This window comes from Pristiophorus japonicus, chromosome 18 (assembly GCF_044704955.1).
Source record: "Pristiophorus japonicus isolate sPriJap1 chromosome 18, sPriJap1.hap1, whole genome shotgun sequence".
Lineage (NCBI taxonomy): Eukaryota > Metazoa > Chordata > Chondrichthyes > Pristiophoridae > Pristiophorus > Pristiophorus japonicus.
In genome coordinates, this window is record NC_091994.1 from 30,140,997 (window position 1) to 30,164,088 (window position 23,092).

Sequence of the window (23,092 nt, forward strand, 5' to 3'; positions counted from 1 at the left end):
AGGGAATCAAAAACATTTTAAAGAGACAACACAATCTGTTGCAAAATGTAAAACATTACAGCTATTTCGCCAAACATTGAATTTTGATGAACTGTTTCCACATGAGAGACTCAACGGTCACTCAGTTTGCCTCTACCCATGAAGCAAGCAATGAGCAGGATGAGTAAGAGTTCCCTGTATTTATGTTTCTGTCTGCTCTTCTTCGAGCATGCTGCTATCAATTGACATCAGCATCTGACAATATAATTGCTCTGTTTCCATAAAAGACTGCTACATTCGTGGTGTAAAATTCCAAACTACACACAGTAACATCTTCTTAAAGCCATTATCAAGTTTTTAGACCATTGCAGCTTTCTGGCCAGAGGGCGCAGCAACAGTTAGATATCAATGGTCCAGCTTCTTTAAGGCTCAAATAACGAGTTAATTATTGAAATTTAGAGATGCATGTTATTGAAATCATGTCAGTTAGTTCCCCTCCATTACAATGCTGTCCGAGGAGATTTGACATTGGTCAAATCAGTTGCAATTATTGGGTGACATCAATTATTATATATTTAAGCAGAGCGATGTGTTGTGATAACTTTCTGTGACAGCACACTCTATTTATATTTTCAGATTACCATGAATCACCTCCCGTAACCAGTGAGTATGGTTTCTTTGCAATTTGTTAGGAAACGTTTGCCGATTAGCACTGACAATCTAAGCAAGCTTATTGTGGCTTGATCAGATTTGGTTGTGTTATGATTTACTAAATATTTAATGATTAGGTTGGACAGATTAATTTGGGCTGAACATTGATTAATAACGAGCTGTTTACAGAAAGCAGCCTGCATTTGTCAAAGATCCAAAAATTGGTGTGATAGCTTCAGATCAATTAAATGTTTCAAGAGTGGTTAACATAAGGTCCTGGGCAAATTGTGGAGCAGGAGCACATTTAACAAAAAGCAACATTTGGAATCAACTAGATTTGAGATTTTCCATTCCGCTGGTTAAGCTGTCTATCATTTCAATAATGGGAAATGCTTCTTTCAATACATTCTCATTTTTGTTCTTGCTGTACGCTAACGTCTTTTTGTCTCTTTCCACAGCGACAATACCATTTGTAACTGTAACACAGACTCCAACTGTCTACCAAGAACCTATTAACTACAATGTGACATTCATTGTAAACAGTCCAACGTTCCAAGAGATTCAGTCAAATGTCTCTAACCAGAAAAATATGATTGCAAAAGAGGTGAGAGAGTTGTACAAGTATGTTATGTGGAGAAGTATTGGACCAAATTTGCTTCGTTCCTCTATCTAAAGCATTGTTGTTTTTTTCCCTTCAGCTCAAGGACCTGTTTAAGAACAGCAGCATAAAATCAACATTCTCAAGTTGCAAAGTAGATACACTCGGGTAAGAAATATTACCATTCACACCAAATAGTCTAAACTTCCTTTTGTTTGAGTCTTATTGCCAGTGTTGAACTTTATATAAAATTCACAGCTATCCAGAAGACTCAAAAACATTTCTCAGAAAGAAATGTTTTTTGGAGGACTTCTAATCCCACCGAGGGTTCCTTTACTGACCATTGATGCGACTCTTGGATTTGGCCATAAACGACTTAATCATTCTTGTCTTAGTGACCTAACACACTATGCTGTGGCAAATTATTTGCTGCTAATATTAAATTTCTTTTCTTTTCTTGCAGTGTGGTAAATGGTGACAGCACCACAGTGACTGCAATCTGTTCATTCCGCAATCAATCTACCGTTGAGAAGGTCGACAGAATACTTGTGTACCACGTGTTTGAAAACAGGACCAAGGACATTTCTAACTTGGGGCCGTATGCATTGGACAACTACAGCCTCTATGTAAATGGTACTTATCCGGTTGTTATTTAGTGTAGCTCTTTGTATGGTACACATGTTACAGTTTGGACAGTGTACGGAAACCTTTCCAACACAGAGTTTAAAGCACCACATGCAAGGCCTGATATCCAATAAGGTAATTTGTCGGCTTACCTCGGACATGGTCTGGGATACTGAGTCTGAGGTTGAACAGTCTAACATTTATTTTCTGATGAGCACTGCTGGAAAAGATCATCATCAACATCATCATAGGCAGTCCCTCGGAAACGAGGAAGGCTCACTTCCACTCTTAAAATGAGTCCTTAGGTGACTGAACAGTCTAATACGAGAACAACAGTCCCTGTCACAGGTGGGACAGATAGTCATTGAGGGTAAAGGAGCATGGGACAGATTTGCCGCATGTTCTTTCCGCTGCCTGCACTTGATTTCTGCATGTTCTCAACGCTGAGACTCGAGGTGCTCAGCGCCCTCCCGGATGCACTTCCTCCACTTACGGTAGTCTTTGGCCAGGGTCTCCCAGGTGTTGGTGGGGATATTGCACTTCATCAGGAAGGCTTTGAGGGTGTCCTTGTAACGTTTCCTCTGCCCACCTTTGGCTCCTTTGCCTTAAACGTTTGCCTCCCTGATAAAGTGCAGCATCCCTGAAAAAGTTAGATATTATCACTATACCTCTCTGAACAGCAAGCAACATTAACGCGTATGTAAAGCAAACTATGAATCAGGTTAATTATGAAATGAAATAACAGGGAATCAAAAACATTTTAAAGAGACAACACAATCTGTTGCAAAATGTAAAACATTACAGCTATTTCGCCAAACATTGAATTTTCATGAACTGTTTCCACATGAGAGACTCAACGGTCACTCAGTTTGCCTCTACCCATGAAGCAAGCAATGAGCAGGATGAGTAAGAGTTCCCTGTATTTACGTTTCTGTCTGCTCTTCTTCGAGCATGCTGCTATCAATTGACATCAGCATCTGACAATATAATTGCTCTGTTTCCATAAAAGACTGCTACATTCGTGGTGTAAAATTCCAAACTACACACAGTAACATCTTCTTAAAGCCATTATCAAGTTTTTAGACCATTGCAGCTTTCTGGCCAGAGGGCGCAGCAACAGTTAGATATCAATGGTCCAGCTTCTTTAAGGCTCAAATAACGAGTTAATTATTGAAATTTAGAGATGCATGTTATTGAAATCATGTCAGTTAGTTCCCCTCCATTACAATGCTGTCCGAGGAGATTTGACATTGGTCAAATCAGTTGCAATTATTGGGTGACATCAATTATTATATATTTAAGCAGAGCGATGTGTTGTGATAACTTTCTGTGACAGCACACTCTATTTATATTTTCAGATTACCATGAATCACCTCCCGTAACCAGTGAGTATGGTTTCTTTGCAATTTGTTAGGAAACGTTTGCCGATTAGCACTGACAATCTAAGCAAGCTTATTGTGGCTTGATCAGATTTGGTTGTGTTATGATTTACTAAATATTTAATGATTAGGTTGGACAGATTAATTTGGGCTGAACATTGATTAATAACGAGCTGTTTACAGAAAGCAGCCTGCATTTGTCAAAGATCCAAAAATTGGTGTGATAGCTTCAGATCAATTAAATGTTTCAAGAGTGGTTAACATAAGGTCCTGGGCAAATTGTGGAGCAGGAGCACATTTAACAAAAAGCAACATTTGGAATCAACTAGATTTGAGATTTTCCATTCCGCTGGTTAAGCTGTCTATCATTTCAATAATGGGAAATGCTTCTTTCAATACATTCTCATTTTTGTTCTTGCTGTACGCTAACGTCTTTTTGTCTCTTTCCACAGCGACAATACCATTTGTAACTGTAACACAGACTCCAACTGTCTACCAAGAACCTATTAACTACAATGTGACATTCATTGTAAACAGTCCAACGTTCCAAGAGATTCAGTCAAATGTCTCTAACCAGAAAAATATGATTGCAAAAGAGGTGAGAGAGTTGTACAAGTATGTTATGTGGAGAAGTATTGGACCAAATTTGCTTCGTTCCTCTATCTAAAGCATTGTTGTTTTTTTCCCTTCAGCTCAAGGACCTGTTTAAGAACAGCAGCATAAAATCAACATTCTCAAGTTGCAAAGTAGATACACTCGGGTAAGAAATATTACCATTCACACCAAATAGTCTAAACTTCCTTTTGTTTGAGTCTTATTGCCAGTGTTGAACTTTATATAAAATTCACAGCTATCCAGAAGACTCAAAAACATTTCTCAGAAAGAAATGTTTTTTGGAGGACTTCTAATCCCACCGAGGGTTCCTTTACTGACCATTGATGCGACTCTTGGATTTGGCCATAAACGACTTAATCATTCTTGTCTTAGTGACCTAACACACTATGCTGTGGCAAATTATTTGCTGCTAATATTAAATTTCTTTTCTTTTCTTGCAGTGTGGTAAATGGTGACAGCACCACAGTGACTGCAATCTGTTCATTCCGCAATCAATCTACCGTTGAGAAGGTCGACAGAATACTTGTGTACCACGTGTTTGAAAACAGGACCAAGGACATTTCTAACTTGGGGCCGTATGCATTGGACAACTACAGCCTCTATGTAAATGGTACTTATCCGGTTGTTATTTAGTGTAGCTCTTTGTATGGTACACATGTTACAGTTTGGACAGTGTACGGAAACCTTTCCAACACAGAGTTTAAAGCACCACATGCAAGGCCTGATATCCAATAAGGTAATTTGTCGGCTTACCTCTAACAGGGTCAGGGATACTGAGTCTGAGGTTGAACAGTCTAACATTTATTTTGTGATGAGCACTGCAGGAAAAGATCATCGTCAACATCATCATAGGCTGTCTCTCGGAAACGAGGAAGGCTTACTTCCACTCTTAAAATGCGTCCTTAGGTGACTAAACAGTCTAATACGAGAACCACAGTCCCTGTCACAGGTGGGACAGATAGTCATTGAGAGTAAGGGAGCGTGGGACAGATTTGCCGCATGCTCTTTCCGCTGCCTGCGCTTGATTTCTGCATGTTCTCAACGCTTAGACTCGAGGTTCTCTGCGCCCTCCTGGATGGACTTCCTCCACTTAGGGTAGTCTTTGGTCAAGGACTCCCAGGTGTTGGTGGGGATGTTGCACTTCATCAGGAAGGCTTTGAGGGTGTCCTTGTAACGTTTCCTCTGCCCACCTTTGGCACCTTTGCCGTAAAAGTTTGCCTCCCTGATAAAGTGCAGCATCCCTGGAAAAGTTATATATTACCACTATCCCTCTCTGAACAGCAAGCAACATTAACGCGTATGTAAAGCAAACTATTAATCAGATTAATTATGAAATGAAATAACAGGGAATCAAAAACATTTTAAAGAGACAACACAATCTGTTGCAAAATGTAAAACATTACAGCTATTTCGCCAAACATTGAATTTTCATGAACTGTTTCCACATGAGAGACTCAACGGTCACTCAGTTTGCCTCTACCCATGAAGCAAGCAATGAGCAGGATGAGTAAGAGTTCCCTGTATTTATGTTTCTGTCTGCTCTTCTTCGAGCATGCTGCTATCAATTGACATCAGCATAATTGCTCTGTTTCCATAAAAGACTGCTACATTCGTGGTGTAAAATTCCAAACTACTCACAGTAACATCTTCTTTAAGCCATTATCAAGTTTTTAGACCATTGCAGCTTTCTGGCCAGAGTGCACAGCAACAGTTAGATATCAATGGTCCAACTCCTTTAAGGCTCAAATAACGAGTTAATTATTGAAATTTAGAGATGCATGTTATTGAAATGATGTCAGTTAGTTCCCCTCCATTACAATGCTGTCCGAGGAGATTTGACATTGGTCAAATCAGTTGCAATTATTGGGTGACATCAATTATTGTATATTTAAGCAGAGCGATGTGTTGTGATAACTTTCTGTGACAGCACACTCTATTTATATTTTCAGATTACCATGAATCACCTCCTGTAACCAGTGAGTATGGTTTCTTTGCAATTTGTTGGGAAACGTTTGCCGATTAGCACTGACAATCTCAGCAAGCTTATTGTGGCTTGATCAGATTTGGTTGTGTTATGATTTACTAAATATTTAATGATTAGGTTGGACAGATTAATTTGGGCTGAACATTGATTAATAACGACCTGTTAACAGAAAGCAGCCTGCATTTGTCAAAGATCCAAAAATTGGTTGGATAGCTTCAGATCAATTAAATGTTTCAAGAGTGGTTAACATAAGGTCCTGGGCAAATTGTGGAGCAGGAGCACATTTAACAAAAAGCAAAATTTGGAATTAACTAGATTTGAGATTTTCCATTCCGCTGGTTAAGCTGTCCAACATTTCAATAATGGGAAATGCTTCTTTCAATACATTCTCAATTTTGTTCTTGCTGTACGCTAAAGTCTTTTTGTCTCTTTCCACAGCGACAATACCAGTTGTAACTGTAACACAGACTCCAACTGTCTACCAAGAACCTATTAACTACAATGTGACATTCATTGTAAACAGTCCAACGTTCCAAGAGATTCAGTCAAATGTCTCTAGCCAGAAAAATATGATTGCAAAAGAGGTGAGAGAGTTGTACAAGTATGTTATGTGGAGAAGTATTAGATCAAAATTTGCTTTGTTCCTCTATCTAAAGCAATGTTGTTTTTTTTCCCTTTAGCTCAAGGACCTGTTTAAGAACAGCAGCATAAAGGCAACATTCTCAAGTTGCAAAGTAGATGCATTCGGGTAAGAAATATTACCATTCACACCAAATAGTATAAACTTCCTTTTGTTTGAATCTTATTGCCAGTGTTGAACTTTATATAAAGTTCACAGCTATCCAGAAGACTCAAAAACATTTCTCAGAAAGAAATGTTTTGTGGAGGACTTCTAATCCCACCGAGGGTTCCTTTACTGACCATTGATGCGACTCTTGGATTTGGCAATAAACGACTTAATCATTCTTGTCTTAGTGACCTAACACACTATGCTGTGGCAAATCATTTGCTGCTAATATTAAATTTATTTTCTTTTCTTGCAGTGTGGTAAATGGTGACAGCACCACAGTGACAGCAATCTGTTCATTCCGCAATCAATCTACCGTTGAGAAGGTCGACAGAGTACTTGTGTACCACGTGTTTGAAAACAAGACCAAGGACATTTCTAACTTGGGGCCGTATGCATTGGACAACTACAGCCTCTATGTAAATGGTACTTATCCAGTTGTTATTTAGTGTAGCTCTTTGTATGGTACACATGTTACAGTTTGGACAGTGTACGGAAACCTTTCCAACACAGAGTTCAAAGCACCACATGCAAGGCCTGATATCCAATGAGGTAATTTGTCGGCTTAACTCGGACATGGTCTGGGATACTGAGTCTGAGGTTGAACAGTCTAACATTTGTTTTCTGATGAGCACTGCTGGAAAAGATCATCATCAACATCATCATAGGCAGTCCCTCGGAAACGAGGAAGGCTCACTTCCACTCTTAAAATGAGTCCTTAAGTGACTGAACAGTCTAATACGAGAACCACAGTCCCTTTCACAGGTGGGACAGATAGTCATTGAGAGTAAGGGAGCCTGGGACAGATTTGCCGCATGCTCTTTCCGCTGCCTGCGCTTGATTTCTGCATGTTCTCATCGCTGAGACTCGAGGTGCTGAGCACCCTCCCGGATGCACTACCTTCACTTAGGGTAGTCTTTGGCCAGGGTCTCCCAGGTGTTGGTGGGGATGTTGCACTTCATCAGGAAGGCTTTGAGGATGTCCTTATAACGTTTCCTCTGCACACCTTTGGCACCTTTGCCATAAAAGTTTGCCTCCCTGATAAAGTGCAGCATCCCTGGAAAAGTTATATATTACCACTATACCTCTCTGAACAGCAAGCAACATTAACGCGTATGTAAAGCAAACTATTAATCAGATTAATTATGAAATGAAATAACAGGGAATCAAAAACATTTTAAAGAGACAACACAATCTGTTGCAAAATGTAAAACATTACAGCTATTTCGCCAAACATTGAATTTTCATGAACTGTTTCCACATGAGAGACTCAACGGTCACTCAGTTTGCCTCTACCCATGAAGCAAGCAATGAGCAGGATGAGTAAGAGTTCCCTGTATTTACGTTTCTGTCTGCTCTTCTTCGAGCATGCTGCTATCAATTGACATCAGCATGTGACAATATAATTGCTCTGTTTCCATAAAAGACTGCTACATTCGTGGTGTAAAATTCCAAACTACTCACAGTAACATCTTCTTTAAGCCATTATCAAGTTTTTAGACCATTGCAGCTTTCTGGCCAGAGTGCACAGCAACAGTTAGATATCAATGGTCCAACTCCTTTAAGGCTCAAATAACGAGTTAATTATTGAAATTTAGAGATGCATGTTATTGAAATGATGTCAGTTAGTTCCCCTCCATTACAATGCTGTCCGAGGAGATTTGACATTGGTCAAATCAGTTGCAATTATTGGGTGACATCAATTATTGTATATTTAAGCAGAGCGATGTGTTGTGATAACTTTCTGTGACAGCTCACTCTATTTATATTTTCAGATTACCATCAATCACCTCCTGTAACCAGTGAGTATGGTTTCTTTGCAATTTGTTAGGAAACGTTTGCCGATTAGCACTGACAATCTCAGCAAGCTTATTGTGGCTTGATCAGATTTGGTTGTGTTATGATGTACTAAATATTTATGAATAGGTTCGACAGGTTAATTTGGGCTGAACATTGATTAATAACTAGCTGTTTACAGAAAGCAGCCTGCATTTGTCAATAATCCAAAAATTGGTTGGATAGCTTCAGATCAATTAAATGTTTCAAGAGTGGTTAACATAAGGTCCTGGGCAAATTGTGGAGCAGGAGCACATTTAACAAAAAGCAAAATTTGGAATCAACTAGATTTGAGATTTTCCATTCCGCTGGTTAAGCTGTCTAACATTTCAATAATGGGAAATGCTTCTTTCAATACATTCTCATTTTTGTTCTTGCTGTACGCTAACGTCTTTTTGTCTCTTTCCACAGCGACAATACCAGTTGTAACTGTAACACAGACTCCAACTGTCTACCAAGAACCTATTAACTACAATGTGACATTCATTGTAAACAGTCCAACGTTCCAAAAGATTCAGTCAAATGTCTCTAACCACAAAAATATGATTGCAAAAGAGGTGAGAGAGTTGGAGAAGTAAGTGATGTGGAGAAGTATTCTCAAAATTTGCTTTGTTCCTCTATCTAAAGCAATGTTGTTTTTTTCCCCTTTAGCTCAAAGACCTGTTTAAGAACAGCAGCATAAAGGCAACATTCTCCAGTTGCAAAGTAGATACATTCGGGTAAGAAATATTACCATTCACACTAAATAGTATAAAATTCCTTTTGTTTGAGTCTTATTGCCAGAGTGTTGAACTTTATATAAAATTCACAGCTATCCAGAATGCTCAAAAACATTTCTCAGAAAGAAATGTTTTGTGGAGGACTTCTAATCCCACCGAGGGTTCCTTTACTGACCATTGATGCGACTCTTGGATTTGGCCATAAGCGACTTAATCATTCTTGTCTTAGTGACCTAACACACTATGCTGTGGCAAATTATTTGCTGCTGATATTAAATTTATTTTCTTTTCTTGCAGTGTGGTAAATGGTGACAGCAGCACAGTGACTGCAATCTGTTCATTCCGCAATCAATCTACCGTTGAGAAGGTCGACAAAGTACTTGTGTACCACGTGTTTGAAAACAAGACCAAGGACATTTCTAACTTGGGGCCATATGCATTGGACAACTACAGCCTCTATGTAAATGGTACTTATCCGGTTGTTATTTAGTGTAGCTCTTTGTATGGTACACATGTTACAGTTTAGACAGTGTACGGAAACCTTTCTAACACAGAGTTCAAAGGACCACATGCAAGGCCTGATATCTAATGAGGTAATTTGTCGGCTTACCTCGAACATGGTCTGGGATACTGAGTATGAGGTTGAACAGTCTAACATTTATTTTGTGATGAGCACTGCAGGAAAAGATCATCGTCAACATCATCATAGGCAGTCTCTCGGAAACGAGGAAGACTTACTTCCACTCTTAAAATGAGTCCTTAGGTGACTGAACAGTCTAATACGAGAACCACAGTCCCTGTCACAGGTGGGACAGATAGTCATTGAGAGTAAGGGAGCGTGGGACAGATTTGCCGCATGCTCTTTCCGCTGCCTGCGCTTGATTTCTGCATGTTCTCAACGCTTAGACTCGAGGTGCTCAGCGCCCTCCTGGATGCACTTCCTCCACTTAGGGTAGTCTTTGGTCACGGACTCCCAGGTGTTGGTGGGGATGTTGCACTTCATCAGGAAGGCTTTGAGGGTGTCCTTGTAACGTTTCCTCTGCCCACCTTTGGCTCTTTGCCGTAAAAGTTTGCCTCCCTGATAAAGTGCAGCATCCCTGGAAAAGTTATATATTACCAGTATACCTCTCTGAACAGCAAGCAACATTAATGCGTATGTAAAGCAAACTATGAATCAGGTTAATTATGAAATGAAATAACAGGGAATCAAAAACATTTTAAAGAGATAACACAATCTGTTGCAAAATGTAAAACATTACAGCTATTTAGCCAAACATTGAATTTTGATGAACTGCTTCCACATGAGAGACTCAACGGTCACTCAGTTTGCCTCTACCCATGAAGCAAGCAATGAGCAGGATGAGTAAGAGTTCCCTGTATTTACGTTTCTGTATTCTCTTCTTCGAGCATGCTGCTATCAATTGACATCAGCATCTGATAATATAATTGCTCTGTTTCCATAAAAGACTGCTACATTCGTGGTGTAAAATTCCAAACTACTCACAGTAACATCTTCTTTAAGCCATTATCAAGTTTTTAGACCATTGCAGCTTTCTGGCCAGAGTGCGCAGCAACAGTTAGATATCAATGGTCCAACTCCTTTAAGGCTCAAATAACGAGTTAATTATTGAAATTTAGAGATGCATGTTATTGAAATCATGTCAGTTAGTTCCCCTCCATTACAATGCTGTCCGAGGAGATTTGACATTGGTCAAATCAGTTGCAATTATTGGGTGACATCAATTATTGTATATTTAAGCAGAGCGATGTGTTGTGATAACTTTCTGTGACAGCACACTCTATTTATATTTTCAGATTACCATGAATCACCTCCTGTAACCAGTGAGTATGGTTTCTTTGCAATTTGTTAGGAAACGTTTGCCGATTAGCACTGACAATTTCAGCAAGCTTATTGTGGCTTGATCAGATTTGGTTGTGTTATGATTTACTAAATATTTAATGATTAGGTTGGACAGATTAATTTGGGCTGAACATTGATTAATAACGAGCTGTTTACAGAAAGCAGCCTGCATTTGTCAAAGATCCAAAAATTGGTGTGATAGCTTCAGATCAATTAAATGTTTCAAGAGTGGTTAACATAAGGTCCTGGGCAAATTGTGGAGCAGGAGCACATTTAACAAAAAGCAAAATTTGGAATTAACTAGATTTGAGATTTTCCATTCCGCTGGTTAAGCTGTCTAACATTTCAATAATGGGAAATGCTTCTTTCAATACATTCTCAATTTTGTTCTTGCTGTACGCTAAAGTCTTTTTGTCTCTTTCCACAGCGACAATACCAGTTGTAACTGTAACACAGACTCCAACTGTCTACCAAGAACCTATTAACTACAATGTGACATTCATTGTAAACAGTCCAACGTTCCAAGAGATTCAGTCAAATGTCTCTAGCCAGAAAAATATGATTGCAAGAGAGGTGAGAGAGTTGTACAAGTATGTTATGTGGAGAAGTATTCGATCAAAATTTGCTTTGTTCCTCTATCTAAAGCAATGTTGTTTTTTTTCCCTTTAGCTCAAGGACCTGTTTAAGAACAGCAGCATAAAGGCAACATTCTCAAGTTGCAAAGTAGATGCATTCGGGTAAGAAATATTACCATTCACACCAAATAGTATAAACTTCCTTTTGTTTGAATCTTATTGCCAGTGTTGAACTTTATATAAAGTTCACAGCTATCCAGAAGACTCAAAAACATTTCTCAGAAAGAAATGTTTTGTGGAGGACTTCTAATCCCACCGAGGGTTCCTTTACTGACCATTGATGCGACTCTTGGATTTGGCAATAAACGACTTAATCATTCTTGTCTTAGTGACCTAACACACTATGCTGTGGCAAATCATTTGCTGCTAATATTAAATTTATTTTCTTTTCTTGCAGTGTGGTAAATGGTGACAGCACCACAGTGACAGCAATCTGTTCATTCCGCAATCAATCTACCGTTGAGAAGGTCGACAGAGTACTTGTGTACCACGTGTTTGAAAACAAGACCAAGGACATTTCTAACTTGGGGCCGTATGCATTGGACAACTACAGCCTCTATGTAAATGGTACTTATCCAGTTGTTATTTAGTGTAGCTCTTTGTATGGTACACATGTTACAGTTTGGACAGTGTACGGAAACCTTTCCAACACAGAGTTCAAAGCACCACATGCAAGGCCTGATATCCAATGAGGTAATTTGTCGGCTTAACTCGGACATGGTCTGGGATACTGAGTCTGAGGTTGAACAGTCTAACATTTGTTTTCTGATGAGCACTGCTGGAAAAGATCATCATCAACATCATCATAGGCAGTCCCTCGGAAACGAGGAAGGCTCACTTCCACTCTTAAAATGAGTCCTTAAGTGACTGAACAGTCTAATACGAGAACCACAGTCCCTTTCACAGGTGGGACAGATAGTCATTGAGAGTAAGGGAGCCTGGGACAGATTTGCCGCATGCTCTTTCCGCTGCCTGCGCTTGATTTCTGCATGTTCTCATCGCTGAGACTCGAGGTGCTGAGCACCCTCCCGGATGCACTACCTTCACTTAGGGTAGTCTTTGGCCAGGGTCTCCCAGGTGTTGGTGGGGATGTTGCACTTCATCAGGAAGGCTTTGAGGATGTCCTTATAACGTTTCCTCTGCACACCTTTGGCACCTTTGCCATAAAAGTTTGCCTCCCTGATAAAGTGCAGCATCCCTGGAAAAGTTATATATTACCACTATACCTCTCTGAACAGCAAGCAACATTAACGCGTATGTAAAGCAAACTATTAATCAGATTAATTATGAAATGAAATAACAGGGAATCAAAAACATTTTAAAGAGACAACACAATCTGTTGCAAAATGTAAAACATTACAGCTATTTCGCCAAACATTGAATTTTCATGAACTGTTTCCACATGAGAGACTCAACGGTCACTCAGTTTGCCTCTACCCATGAAGCAAGCAATGAGCAGGATGAGTAAGAGTTCCCTGTATTTACGTTTCTGTCTGCTCTTCTTCGAGCATGCTGCTATCAATTGACATCAGCATGTGACAATATAATTGCTCTGTTTCCATAAAAGACTGCTACATTCGTGGTGTAAAATTCCAAACTACTCACAGTAACATCTTCTTTAAGCCATTATCAAGTTTTTAGACCATTGCAGCTTTCTGGCCAGAGTGCACAGCAACAGTTAGATATCAATGGTCCAACTCCTTTAAGGCTCAAATAACGAGTTAATTATTGAAATTTAGAGATGCATGTTATTGAAATGATGTCAGTTAGTTCCCCTCCATTACAATGCTGTCCGAGGAGATTTGACATTGGTCAAATCAGTTGCAATTATTGGGTGACATCAATTATTGTATATTTAAGCAGAGCGATGTGTTGTGATAACTTTCTGTGACAGCTCACTCTATTTATATTTTCAGATTACCATCAATCACCTCCTGTAACCAGTGAGTATGGTTTCTTTGCAATTTGTTAGGAAACGTTTGCCGATTAGCACTGACAATCTCAGCAAGCTTATTGTGGCTTGATCAGATTTGGTTGTGTTATGATGTACTAAATATTTATGAATAGGTTCGACAGGTTAATTTGGGCTGAACATTGATTAATAACTAGCTGTTTACAGAAAGCAGCCTGCATTTGTCAATAATCCAAAAATTGGTTGGATAGCTTCAGATCAATTAAATGTTTCAAGAGTGGTTAACATAAGGTCCTGGGCAAATTGTGGAGCAGGAGCACATTTAACAAAAAGCAAAATTTGGAATCAACTAGATTTGAGATTTTCCATTCCGCTGGTTAAGCTGTCTAACATTTCAATAATGGGAAATGCTTCTTTCAATACATTCTCATTTTTGTTCTTGCTGTACGCTAACGTCTTTTTGTCTCTTTCCACAGCGACAATACCAGTTGTAACTGTAACACAGACTCCAACTGTCTACCAAGAACCTATTAACTACAATGTGACATTCATTGTAAACAGTCCAACGTTCCAAGAGATTCAGTCAAATGTCTCTAACCACAAAAATATGATTGCAAAAGAGGTGAGAGAGTTGGAGAAGTAAGTGATGTGGAGAAGTATTCTCAAAATTTGCTTTGTTCCTCTATCTAAAGCAATGTTGTTTTTTTCCCCTTTAGCTCAAAGACCTGTTTAAGAACAGCAGCATAAAGGCAACATTCTCCAGTTGCAAAGTAGATACATTCGGGTAAGAAATATTACCATTCACACTAAATAGTATAAAATTCCTTTTGTTTGAGTCTTATTGCCAGAGTGTTGAACTTTATATAAAATTCACAGCTATCCAGAATGCTCAAAAACATTTCTCAGAAAGAAATGTTTTGTGGAGGACTTCTAATCCCACCGAGGGTTCCTTTACTGACCATTGATGCGACTCTTGGATTTGGCCATAAGCGACTTAATCATTCTTGTCTTAGTGACCTAACACACTATGCTGTGGCAAATTATTTGCTGCTGATATTAAATTTATTTTCTTTTCTTGCAGTGTGGTAAATGGTGACAGCAGCACAGTGACTGCAATCTGTTCATTCCGCAATCAATCTACCGTTGAGAAGGTCGACAAAGTACTTGTGTACCACGTGTTTGAAAACAAGACCAAGGACATTTCTAACTTGGGGCCATATGCATTGGACAACTACAGCCTCTATGTAAATGGTACTTATCCGGTTGTTATTTAGTGTAGCTCTTTGTATGGTACACATGTTACAGTTTAGACAGTGTACGGAAACCTTTCTAACACAGAGTTCAAAGGACCACATGCAAGGCCTGATATCTAATGAGGTAATTTGTCGGCTTACCTCGAACATGGTCTGGGATACTGAGTATGAGGTTGAACAGTCTAACATTTATTTTGTGATGAGCACTGCAGGAAAAGATCATCGTCAACATCATCATAGGCAGTCTCTCGGAAACGAGGAAGACTTACTTCCACTCTTAAAATGAGTCCTTAGGTGACTGAACAGTCTAATACGAGAACCACAGTCCCTGTCACAGGTGGGACAGATAGTCATTGAGAGTAAGGGAGCGTGGGACAGATTTGCCGCATGCTCTTTCCGCTGCCTGCGCTTGATTTCTGCATGTTCTCAACGCTTAGACTCGAGGTGCTCAGCGCCCTCCTGGATGCACTTCCTCCACTTAGGGTAGTCTTTGGTCACGGACTCCCAGGTGTTGGTGGGGATGTTGCACTTCATCAGGAAGGCTTTGAGGGTGTCCTTGTAACGTTTCCTCTGCCCACCTTTGGCTCTTTGCCGTAAAAGTTTGCCTCCCTGATAAAGTGCAGCATCCCTGGAAAAGTTATATATTACCAGTATACCTCTCTGAACAGCAAGCAACATTAATGCGTATGTAAAGCAAACTATGAATCAGGTTAATTATGAAATGAAATAACAGGGAATCAAAAACATTTTAAAGAGATAACACAATCTGTTGCAAAATGTAAAACATTACAGCTATTTAGCCAAACATTGAATTTTGATGAACTGCTTCCACATGAGAGACTCAACGGTCACTCAGTTTGCCTCTACCCATGAAGCAAGCAATGAGCAGGATGAGTAAGAGTTCCCTGTATTTACGTTTCTGTATTCTCTTCTTCGAGCATGCTGCTATCAATTGACATCAGCATCTGATAATATAATTGCTCTGTTTCCATAAAAGACTGCTACATTCGTGGTGTAAAATTCCAAACTACTCACAGTAACATCTTCTTTAAGCCATTATCAAGTTTTTAGACCATTGCAGCTTTCTGGCCAGAGTGCGCAGCAACAGTTAGATATCAATGGTCCAACTCCTTTAAGGCTCAAATAACGAGTTAATTATTGAAATTTAGAGATGCATGTTATTGAAATCATGTCAGTTAGTTCCCCTCCATTACAATGCTGTCCGAGGAGATTTGACATTGGTCAAATCAGTTGCAATTATTGGGTGACATCAATTATTGTATATTTAAGCAGAGCGATGTGTTGTGATAACTTTCTGTGACAGCACACTCTATTTATATTTTCAGATTACCATGAATCACCTCCTGTAACCAGTGAGTATGGTTTCTTTGCAATTTGTTAGGAAACGTTTGCCGATTAGCACTGACAATTTCAGCAAGCTTATTGTGGCTTGATCAGATTTGGTTGTGTTATGATTTACTAAATATTTAATGATTAGGTTGGACAGATTAATTTGGGCTGAACATTGATTAATAACGAGCTGTTTACAGAAAGCAGCCTGCATTTGTCAAAGATCCAAAAATTGGTGTGATAGCTTCAGATCAATTAAATGTTTCAAGAGTGGTTAACATAAGGTCCTGGGCAAATTGTGGAGCAGGAGCACATTTAACAAAAAGCAAAATTTGGAATCAACTAGATTTGAGATTTTCCATTCCGCTGGTTAAGCTGTCTAACATTTCAATAATGGGAAATGCTTCTTTCAATACATTCTCATTTTTGTTCTTGCTGTACGCTAAAGTCTTTTTGTCTCTTTCCACAGCGACAATACCAGTTGTAACTGTAACACAGACTCCAACTGTCTACCAAGAACCTATTAACTACAATGTGACATTCATTGTAAACAGTCCAACGTTCCAAGAGATTCAGTCAAATGTCTCTAACCACAAAAATATGATTGCAAAAGAGGTGAGAAAGTTGTACAAGTATGTTATGTGGAGAAGTATTAGATCAAAATTTGCTTTGTTCCTCTATCTAAAGCAATGTTGTTTTTTTTTCCTTTAGCTCAAGGACCTGTTTAAGAACAGCAGCATAAAGGCAACATTCTCAAGTTGCAAAGTAGATACATTCAGGTAAGAAATATTACCATTCACACCAAATAGTATAAACTTCCTTTTGTTTGAGTCTTATTGCCAGAGTGTTGAACTTTATATAAAATTCACAGCTATCCAGAATGCTCAAAAACATTTCTCAGAAAGAAATGTTTTGTGGAGGACTTCTAATCCCACCGAGGGTTCCTTTACTGACCATTGATGCGACTCTTGGATTTGGCCATAAACGACTTAATCATTCTTGTCTTCGTGACCTAACACACTATGCTGTGGCAAATTATTTGCTGCTAATATTAAATTTCTTTTCTTGCAGTGTGGCAAATGGTGACAGCACCACAGTGACTGCAGTCTGTTCATTCCGCAATCAATCTACCGTTGAGAAGGTCGACAGAATACTTGTGTACCACGTGTTTGAAAACAGGACCAAGGACATTTCTAACTTGGGGCCGTATGCATTGGACAACTACAGCCTCTATGTAAATGGTACTTATCCGGTTGTTATTTAGTGTAGCTCTTTGTATGGTACACATGTTACAGTTTGGACAGTGTACGGAAACCTTTCCAACACAGAGTTTAAAGCACCACATGCAAGGCCTGATATCCAATGAGGTAATTTGTCGGCTTACCTCTAACAGGGTCAGGGATACTGAGTCTGAGGTTGAACAGTCTAACATTTATTTTGTGATGAGCACTGCAGGAAAAGATCATCGTCAACATCATCATAGGCTGTCTCTCGGAAACGAGGAAGGCTTACTTCCACTCTTAAAATGCGTCCTTAGGTGACTAAACAGTCTAATACGAGAACCACAGTCCCTGTCACAGGTGGGACAGATAGTCATTGAGAGTAAGGGAGCGTGGGACAGATTTGCCGCATGCTCTTTCCGCTGCCTGCGCTTGATTTCTGCATGTTCTCAACGCTTAGACTCGAGGTTCTCTGCGCCCTCCTGGATGGACTTCCTCCACTTAGGGTAGTCTTTGGTCAAGGACTCCCAGGTGTTGGTGGGGATGTTGCACTTCATCAGGAAGGCTTTGAGGGTGTCCTTGTAACGTTTCCTCTGCCCACCTTTGGCACCTTTGCCGTAAAAGTTTGCCTCCCTGATAAAGTGCAGCATCCCTGGAAAAGTTATATATTACCACTATCCCTCTCTGAACAGCAAGCAACATTAACGCGTATGTAAAGCAAACTATTAATCAGATTAATTATGAAATGAAATAACAGGGAATCAAAAACATTTTAAAGAGACAACACAATCTGTTGCAAAATGTAAAACATTACAGCTATTTCGCCAAACATTGAATTTTGATGAACTGCTTCCACATGAGAGACTCAACGGTCACTCAGTTTGCCTCTACCCATGAAGCAAGCAATGAGCAGGATGAGTAAGAGTTCCCTGTATTTACGTTTCTGTCTGCTCTTCTTCGAGCATGCTGCTATCAATTGACATCAGCATGTGACAATATAATTGCTCTGTTTCCATAAAAGACTGCTACATTCGTGGTGTAAAATTCCAAACTACTCACAGTAACATCTTCTTTAAGCCATTATCAAGTTTTTAGACCATTGCAGCTTTCTGGCCAGAGTGCACAGCAACAGTTAGATATCAATGGTCCAACTCCTTTAAGGCTCAAATAACGAGTTAATTATTGAAATTTAGAGATGCATGTTATTGAAATGATGTCAGTTAGTTCCCCTCCATTACAATGCTGTCCGAGGAGATTTGACATTGGTCAAATCAGTTGCAATTATTGGGTGACATCAATTATTGTATATTTAAGCAGAGCGATGTGTTGTGATAACTTTCTGTGACAGCACACTCTATTTATATTTTCAGATTACCATGAATCACCTCCTGTAACCAGTGAGTATGGTTTCTTTGCAATTTGTTAGGAAACGTTTGCCGATTAGCACTGACAATTTCAGCAAGCTTATTGTGGCTTGATCAGATTTGGTTGTGTTATGATTTACTAAATATTTAATGATTAGGTTGGACAGATTAATTTGGGCTGAACATTGATTAATAACGAGCTGTTTACAGAAAGCAGCCTGCATTTGTCAAAGATCCAAAAATTGGTGTGATAGCTTCAGATCAATTAAATGTTTCAAGAGTGGTTAACATAAGGTCCTGGGCAAATTGTGGAGCAGGAGCACATTTAACAAAAAGCAAAATTTGGAATCAACTAGATTTGAGATTTTCCATTCCGCTGGTTAAGCTGTCTAACATTTCAATAATGGGAAATGCTTCTTTCAATACATTCTCATTTTTGTTCTTGCTGTACGCTAAAGTCTTTTTGTCTCTTTCCACAGCGACAATACCAGTTGTAACTGTAACACAGACTCCAACTGTCTACCAAGAACCTATTAACTACAATGTGACATTCATTGTAAACAGTCCAACGTTCCAAGAGATTCAGTCAAATGTCTCTAACCACAAAAATATGATTGCAAAAGAGGTGAGAAAGTTGTACAAGTATGTTATGTGGAGAAGTATTAGATCAAAATTTGCTTTGTTCCTCTATCTAAAGCAATGTTGTTTTTTTTTCCTTTAGCTCAAGGACCTGTTTAAGAACAGCAGCATAAAGGCAACATTCTCAAGTTGCAAAGTAGATACATTCAGGTAAGAAATATTACCATTCACACCAAATAGTATAAACTTCCTTTTGTTTGAGTCTTATTGCCAGAGTGTTGAACTTTATATAAAATTCACAGCTATCCAGAATGCTCAAAAACATTTCTCAGAAAGAAATGTTTTGTGGAGGACTTCTAATCCCACCGAGGGTTCCTTTACTGACCATTGATGCGACTCTTGGATTTGGCCATAAACGACTTAATCATTCTTGTCTTCGTGACCTAACACACTATGCTGTGGCAAATTATTTGCTGCTAATATTAAATTTCTTTTCTTGCAGTGTGGCAAATGGTGACAGCACCACAGTGACTGCAGTCTGTTCATTCCGCAATCAATCTACCGTTGAGAAGGTCGACAGAATACTTGTGTACCACGTGTTTGAAAACAGGACCAAGGACATTTCTAACTTGGGGCCGTATGCATTGGACAACTACAGCCTCTATGTAAATGGTACTTATCCGGTTGTTATTTAGTGTAGCTCTTTGTATGGTACACATGTTACAGTTTGGACAGTGTACGGAAACCTTTCCAACACAGAGTTTAAAGCACCACATGCAAGGCCTGATATCCAATAAGGTAATTTGTCGGCTTACCTCTAACAGGGTCAGGGATACTGAGTCTGAGGTTGAACAGTCTAACATTTATTTTGTGATGAGCACTGCAGGAAAAGATCATCGTCAACATCATCATAGGCTGTCTCTCGGAAACGAGGAAGGCTTACTTCCACTCTTAAAATGCGTCCTTAGGTGACTAAACAGTCTAATACGAGAACCACAGTCCCTGTCACAGGTGGGACAGATAGTCATTGAGAGTAAGGGAGCGTGGGACAGATTTGCCGCATGCTCTTTCCGCTGCCTGCGCTTGATTTCTGCATGTTCTCAACGCTTAGACTCGAGGTTCTCTGCGCCCTCCTGGATGGACTTCCTCCACTTAGGGTAGTCTTTGGTCAAGGACTCCCAGGTGTTGGTGGGGATGTTGCACTTCATCAGGAAGGCTTTGAGGGTGTCCTTGTAACGTTTCCTCTGCCCACCTTTGGCACCTTTGCCGTAAAAGTTTGCCTCCCTGATAAAGTGCAGCATCCCTGGAAAAGTTATATATTACCACTATCCCTCTCTGAACAGCAAGCAACATTAACGCGTATGTAAAGCAAACTATTAATCAGATTAATTATGAAATGAAATAACAGGGAATCAAAAACATTTTAAAGAGACAACACAATCTGTTGCAAAATGTAAAACATTACAGCTATTTCGCCAAACATTGAATTTTGATGAACTGCTTCCACATGAGAGACTCAACGGTCACTCAGTTTGCCTCTACCCATGAAGCAAGCAATGAGCAGGATGAGTAAGAGTTCCCTGTATTTACGTTTCTGTCTGCTCTTCTTCGAGCATGCTGCTATCAATTGACATCAGCATGTGACAATATAATTGCTCTGTTTCCATAAAAGACTGCTACATTCGTGGTGTAAAATTCCAAACTACTCACAGTAACATCTTCTTTAAGCCATTATCAAGTTTTTAGACCATTGCAGCTTTCTGGCCAGAGTGCACAGCAACAGTTAGATATCAATGGTCCAACTCCTTTAAGGCTCAAATAACGAGTTAATTATTGAAATTTAGAGATGCATGTTATTGAAATGATGTCAGTTAGTTCCCCTCCATTACAATGCTGTCCGAGGAGATTTGACATTGGTCAAATCAGTTGCAATTATTGGGTGACATCAATTATTGTATATTTAAGCAGAGCGATGTGTTGTGATAACTTTCTGTGACAGCACACTCTATTTATATTTTCAGATTACCATGAATCACCTCCTGTAACCAGTGAGTATGGTTTCTTTGCAATTTGTTGGGAAACGTTTGCCGATTAGCACTGACAATCTCAGCAAGCTTATTGTGGCTTGATCAGATTTGGTTGTGTTATGATTTACTAAATATTTAATGATTAGGTTGGACAGATTAATTTGGGCTGAACATTGATTAATAACGACCTGTTAACAGAAAGCAGCCTGCATTTGTCAAAGATCCAAAAATTGGTTGGATAGCTTCAGATCAATTAAATGTTTCAAGAGTGGTTAACATAAGGTCCTGGGAAAATTGTGGAGCAGGAGCACATTTAACAAAAAGCAAAATTTGGAATTAACTAGATTTGAGATTTTCCATTCCGCTGGTTAAGCTGTCCAACATTTCAATAATGGGAAATGCTTCTTTCAATACATTCTCAATTTTGTTCTTGCTGTACGCTAAAGTCTTTTTGTCTCTTTCCACAGCGACAATACCAGTTGTAACTGTAACACAGACTCCAACTGTCTACCAAGAACCTATTAACTACAATGTGACATTCATTGTAAACAGTCCAACGTTCCAAGAGATTCAGTCAAATGTCTCTAGCCAGAAAAATATGATTGCAAAAGAGGTGAGAGAGTTGTACAAGTATGTTATGTGGAGAAGTATTAGATCAAAATTTGCTTTGTTCCTCTATCTAAAGCAATGTTGTTTTTTTTTCCTTTAGCTCAAGGACCTGTTTAAGAACAGCAGCATAAAGGCAACATTCTCAAGTTGCAAAGTAGATACATTCAGGTAAGAAATATTACCATTCACACCAAATAGTATAAACTTCCTTTTGTTTGAGTCTTATTGCCAGAGTGTTGAACTTTATATAAAATTCACAGCTATCCAGAATGCTCAAAAACATTTCTCAGAAAGAAATGTTTTGTGGAGGACTTCTAATCCCACCGAGGGTTCCTTTACTGACCATTGATGCGACTCTTGGATTTGGCCATAAACGACTTAATCATTCTTGTCTTCGTGACCTAACACACTATGCTGTGGCAAATTATTTGCTGCTAATATTAAATTTCTTTTCTTGCAGTGTGGCAAATGGTGACAGCACCACAGTGACTGCAGTCTGTTCATTCCGCAATCAATCTACCGTTGAGAAGGTCGACAGAATACTTGTGTACCACGTGTTTGAAAACAAGACCAAGGACATTTCTAACTTGGGGCCGTATCCATTGGATAACTACAGCCTCTATGTAAATGGTACTTATCCAGTTGTTATTTAGTGTAGCTCTTTGTATGGTACACATGTTACAGTTTGGGCAAAATTCATAAAATTTGATCTTGGAGAATGTAAAGGATGACTTGCACCTGCAAGCCCTTGCAGCCAGTGAAGCAAACTGGCAATTTGAATTGTTTTCTATGAGAACATCGCTCTTGCATGTCTTGTCTAAATTCCTGTATTCGAGCAGTGCTTGCTGCTTTCAGCCCATTGTCAAGTTTTTAAACAATTGTGCTGTTCTGGACAGAGCAAGCCTCTGCTCCAACACTGTAACTGGTCACTTGGCTTATCTAGTGGACTGGGTTGCTTGAATTATGTGTAATGCCTATTTTTTATTCTCAAATACAATTGCTGACCAATTCCTGCTATTTATAGTCTGAAAGTTTGCCATCACTATCCATCCAGGAAATACCAAATTAATGTCATCTGAATATGTAACGGATGCAAATACTGATGAAGAA